The following is a 6,484-nucleotide window of genomic DNA, read 5'->3' as shown; positions in this document are numbered from 1 at the left end:
CAACTCTATGTCAGCAAATCTTTGACAAAGCAAGAAAGAATATCCAATGAAGAAAAGACAGTCTCTTCAAGAAATGGTGCTGGGAAAACTGGACAGCAACATGCAGAAGAATGAAACTGGACCACTTTCTTACACCATACACAGAAATAAATTCAAAATGGATGGCAGACCTAAATGTGAGACAGAAACCATCAAAATCCTAGAAGAGAATACAGGCAGCAACCTCTTTGACCTTGGTTGTAACAACTTTTTAGATACATCCCGGAGGGAAGGGAAACAAAAGCAAAAATGAACAAATGGGACTTGATCAAGATAAGAAAGCTCTGCACAGTGAAGGAAACAATAAACAAAAATAAAAGGCAACCTATGGAATGAGAAAGGATGTTTGCAAATGACATATCTAAGAAAAGATTAGTATCCAAAATCTCTAAAGAACTTATCAAACTTAACACCCCAAAAATAAATAACCCAATTAAGAAATGGGCAGAAGACATGAATAGACATTTTTCCAAAGAATACATCCAGATGGCTAACAGACACATGAAAAAATGCTCATACCACTCATCATCAGGGAAATACAAATCAAAACTACAATGAGATATCACCTCACACCTGTCAGATTGGCTAAAATTAACAACACAGGAGACAACAGGTGTTGGCGAGGATGCTGAGAAAGAGGGAACCCTCTTTAACTACTGGTGGGAATGCAAACTTATGCAGCCACTCTGGAGAACAGTATGGAAGTTCCTCAAAAAATTAAAAATAGAACTACCCTACGATCCAGCAATTGCACTACTTGGTATTTACCCAAAGGATACAAAAATACTGATTCGAAGGGGCACATGCACCCTGATGTTTATAGCAGCATTATCAGCAATATCTAAATTGTGGAAAGAGCCCAAATGTCCATTGACTGATGAATGAATAAAGAAGAGATGGTATATGTATACAATGGAATATTACTTAGCCATTAAAATAACAAAATCTTGCCATTTGCAATGACGTGGACAGAGCTAGAGTGTATTATGCTAAGCAAAACGAATCAATCAGAGAAAGACAAACACCATAGGATTTCACTCATATGTGAAATTTAAGAAACGAAACAGATGAACATGGGGGGAAAAAGGAAACAAGCAAACCATAAAACAGACTCTTAATTATAGAGAACAAGCTGAGGGTTGCTGTAAGGGAAGTGGGCAGGGGCATGGGTTAAATGAGTGATGGGTATTTTTTTTTAAGATTTTATTTATTCATCTGAGAGAGAGAGAGACAGAGAGAGCACAAGTAAGGGGAGAGGCAGAGGAAGAGGGAGAAGCAGACTCCCTGCTGAGCTGGGAGCCCAACATGGGGCTCGATCCCAGGACCTGGAGATCATGACCTGAGCTGAAGGCAAACGCTTAACCATCTGAGCCACCCAGGCGCCCCTGAGTGATGGGTATTAAGGAGGCCACTTGTGATGAGCACTGGGTGTTGTACATAAGTGATGAATCACAAAATTCTACTACTGAAACTATTTACACTATATGTTAACTGGAATTTAAATAAAAACCTAACATATATATATATATATGCACTAAAGTATTTAGGGGTAAAGGGGAACCATTTTCCATTTAATTACTCTCAAATGGTCCAGGAGAAGGGTGATAAAAATAGATAGATGATAGATAGATAGATAAATCATAGATAGATAGATGATAGATAGATGATGATAGATAGATAGATGGATAGATGATAGATATAGAATTTATTCTTCCTAAATAGTCTATTTCTAAAGGGACATAACATTAAAGAATCTATAAGGAAAGTCTCCTATATATCCAAACAGCACACACTTCCACATTCCGGAGGGAGGGTACTAGTTTCAATAATGGGATCCTTAATCAGTGGATAGTATTTGTAGAAATTGATTGTACATAGAATACAGGGTAACTTTGGGTTTATACAAAGAGGAAACTAAAAACTTCCACCTTTGAACTGTGGTGTCTCTGGCCTTTTAACCCTGGGTTGTTTCTTGGGTGAGGTTAGTAGTAGCCCAGGTGGAAGCAGAAAGGCAGCAAAGAGTATGCACTGGGGAAAATAGAACCACCTAAAGCTTCAAACGTGTATCTGAGGGTGAGAATGACCATGTAATTTATTATTCAAACATGCCATTATATGAGTGACGAAGAATGTTGAAAATAATTTAAATTTTATAATTTTGAACTATTTGCTTAATGAAAATCCTGTAAAATAATTATAAATCAAAAACTATTTTCAAAACTAAAGTTATTTCTGAACATATCCATGTACAATAAAGCGATTTTTAAAAGTTATGTTGACTAGATGAAATTAGTAATTAAAATAAAAAAATAATTTTAGCAAATATTCCACATAGTCTAACTGTATCTGTCTCTCATATGTCATTGATACATTTTGAAAAAAAAAAAAAAGCATTTTTCCAATAGAGTCTTTCCCATATAAAATCTTCAATCTTTTTCAAAGTTGCCTTTTATTAATAATAATTTAAAATTCTTGACAGCTCCATTGGACTTTTCTCTGTGGACAATAATATTTTTAAATGATAAATATCTATAGATATTTTAGTTAAGAAGTATCTAGATACTGAGGTACTTCATAACCTGCTAAATAGAGGACATCTTAATTCTCTTTATTTCTCTGCAGAAACGTGTGACTACTTCAACCCAAATGTTTTCACATGTACTGTCTTTTTTACTTCATTCAAAATGCTTCCCTTTGACAAATATTTTTCCATGACAAAACTCATCAAATGAATTGTCTCTATTTTGTGATTTGCTTGAATGCTTCACCAAATTCAGATGTTGTAAAATTGTATTCCCTGTCACTTCATTCTATTCCAATTTTGCATATAAATTCATCCAATTAAACATAGGATCGTCATCACAATTTTTTTCTTAAAAGTTGGAATTTCCAAAGTACAATTACACAATTTGAAAATCAAAACACTCATTTTTTAAAAAATTACCATTTCTGAGTGTTTCTTTATTTTTTCCCAGCTTTACTGAGATATAATTGAAATACAACATTGTGTAAGTTTTAAGATGTACCATGGTATTGATTTGATACACATATTTTGCAAAATGATTATTGCAATAGCTTTAGCTAACACCTCTATCATGTCGCATAATTAACATTTCTTTTTCACAGTAGGAACATTTAAGATCTACTCTTTCAGCAACTTTCTAGTATATGATACAGTATTAATTATAATCACCATAGTGTACATGAGATCCCCAGAACATATTCATCATATAATTGGGAATTTGTTTTCTTGACCAGCATCTTCCCATTCCCTTACTCCCCAGCGTCTGGTAACCATCATTCTAGTCTCTGGTTCTATGAGTTCACGCTTTCAAAATCCACATATCAGTGATACTATACAATTGAAAGTAGCCTAATATGCATGTAATTGGAATCCCTCCAGGGGAGAGGGCTGACAGAAAAATGTTTGAAGGACTAGTGGCCAAACATTTTCCAAATTTGATGAAACAATCATTTTGTGCATTATCACATTTCTTTGAAATGGAGATTCAAAATCCCAGATGGTTTATTGTGAAGTGATAAAATTATAATCAATAATAAAATAAATAAATGCAGATTTTAATTATATGTATGTGACAAGAAACTGTTCTTTGTAAGAGTTAAGACAGAACTTCTCAGCCTCTATTTTTTCCCCATACACATCACTTATGCTTTAACCTATCATTTTCCACTTTCCCTCTGACCTGGTTCACTGGCAGCCTGGCAGCTTTGGGCTCTCTTGGCAGGTGCACCAGCCAAGGCACAATTGGCTGATTCATCAATGGCAGCTGGGTTAGCAGCATCACACGTTCCTCCCACTTCCACTAGAGACCAGAAGGAGTAACATTTCCCGAGCCACTCTTGAATGGATGCACTTTATTTTATCAGCAAGCACCTGGTATGACCATATTGCAACAGAAGAGGGTAAAAAAAAAAAAAAAGTATTAAAACGAAGCCTCTGTTCACTGTGTATGTGTCTTACACATTACTAGATGAGATTTAGTATAAGTGGAGACCTACTAAACTCATCCTGACCTATTGTAATGCAACAATTAACATAACAACAAAAACAATACTGGAGTGATAAATGAAAAATATTGAACAAATGTTAAGAAGCCTTGACCAATACTGCCACAGCCATTCTGGATTATATAATTACCCCATATTAAGAAGTAAGTTTGCAGTTAAAATCATTATTTTTAAGACACTGCTGTGTCTTTATATCTTAAAAATATTGAATTCTTTTTCCTGTTTATTATGTTATTTTTTAAGAAGTCTAGGCAGACGTAACTGCTTCACATTGCAAGATACCTTATATGAAATTTTCAGTCTTTTCTCCCAGGGATTGATAGATTTTTAAATAAAATTATTAGTTTCTTGTGGTTTTGAAATTTTGCTAATATGAATTTCTTCGTTTGTGACACAGTACTATGTGCTATTTCTTTTCATGGGGAAAATCTAGACAGGCATAAACGCTTATAAAATAAACATTTAATCTCAATTTTAAAATCAAAGATACAATTTTAATAAAATATTATAATATTAAATGACAAAAATAGGGGCACCTGGGTGGCTCAGTCACTAAGTGTCTGCCTTTGGCTCAGGTCATTGTCCCAGGGTCCTGGGATCGAGCCCCGTATCGGGCTCCCTGCTTCGTGGGAAGCCTTCTTCTCCCTCTCCCACTCCCCCTGCTTGTGTTCCCTCTCTCGCTGTGTCTCTTTCTGTCAAATAAATAAATAAAATCTTTAAAAAAAAAAAAATGACAAAAATAATTTTATAAAACTAAATGTAGATATTATCTTGTTTTTGCTAAAAAATAGATCTATACTTATACCCATGTTTTTATAGCTACAAATAAAGATGATATACTCAGAGTATTTCAAAGAAATAATCTATATAGGTTGGAAAATTTTGTGTGATATTGTCTTCCGTAGGCTCTTTTTGTTTTGACAATTGGAAGAAAACAATGTTATGATAATTTATAGAACTGAGTGTATCTGAGAATCACAAGCAAGATTACCTTTCCATTTTTATTTAGCATACCTTCTGAAAACTGATGTAGGTAAGGTACTCTACAAAGATCTAAGAAAGGATACAAAATATGAGACAGAAATCTCATCCCTAATGAGCTGACAGTCTACATCAAGAGATCGAACATAGATACATACACTCACAAACACACACACGACTGGAGACTACATTTACAGAGAGACATATGACAATGACAATTATAATATTAAACATGAGTAAATGCTGGTTGAAACTTCCAAGTAAGAGATGGCAGATGAAGTTAATCATCAAAGACTTCCTTGATATGGTGACATTTAATTATATTTGAATAAAATAATTCTTAAACTTAGAAGGTAAATCCATGAACTTTTCTGTGCCTGTTTTTATAACAGTTCCTGATGTCCTTACTCAGTCTTTGGGCATCAGACTGAAGAGAATTATATTGATGGTCCTTACCCCTTACATTCAGCAATGCTAATACAGGGGGCATATTCTCATCCAAGTGACTGACAGTAAGTGGGCCATGGGCCATGGCTCATACTCATTTAGCTAACACTAGCTGACAGCCACACTTTGGAGGTCAGCCAAAGAAATTAAGAGAAAGGGGCTTTACATGGACTTTCTTTTCCCTAAAATAATCAAATAGAAAGGAGACATTGAGGAAAAGCAGTTTTCACAACTTTTAGTTGAGTATCTCTCACATCAACTTGGGAAGCATTTCTAGGATTACAAAGTGATGCTAAGACCCTGTTTATGGTAAGAGAAGATGCATTCATTCATAAGGACTTCTTGATCTACCTTCTAATAATGAACCTATAGGATAGGTTTTGTGTTTTTCCTCTTTGGATTTTAAAGTCTATAAGCTGGGTATGAGACAAAAGTAACACAATCATTGTATAAAAATAATGTGCTCTGTTTTAAATATCCAAATTATTCATCTCATTGGTTAGGGTATAATGTTCAACATGTCATCTTTAGGAAATATTGTTCACTAATAGCTTTCACTGAAAGAATGTGTGGTGAGAGATCTTTAAAAGATCTTTAAAAGATTCAAGGCTTAATGATTTCTGAGAGTCTCTTTTACAAAGCTGAATGTGTATATTGGAGAACATAATGAAAGGGATTATTTTGATAGGAATTGATCAGTAATAAATATCTTTTCGTATCTTTAGATATCTTTGTAATTGTAAGCATCTTGGTGACTACAGCTGAGCCAGCGCCTCTCTTTCCTACCTCTGTCTTCATTCCAGCCATTTACTCTTTCCTGGCATCTGCTCTTCTTCCTTCTTATCTGTGACATCGTATATGCTTCTTTCAAAAAACCATTCTAACTTTGTGATTCAATCTGGCCAATCCCTTAATCAGTGCCATTTCAGTATCTTTGCACAGGTTGTACTTATTCATAGGTCAATGGATAATTTCTCTAGCACATTCA

This window comes from Neomonachus schauinslandi, chromosome 8, assembly GCF_002201575.2.
Source record: "Neomonachus schauinslandi chromosome 8, ASM220157v2, whole genome shotgun sequence".
Classification (NCBI taxonomy): domain Eukaryota; kingdom Metazoa; phylum Chordata; class Mammalia; order Carnivora; family Phocidae; genus Neomonachus; species Neomonachus schauinslandi.
The sequence above is the reverse complement of the archived record's forward strand: the minus strand, read 5'-3'. Positions refer to the sequence as shown.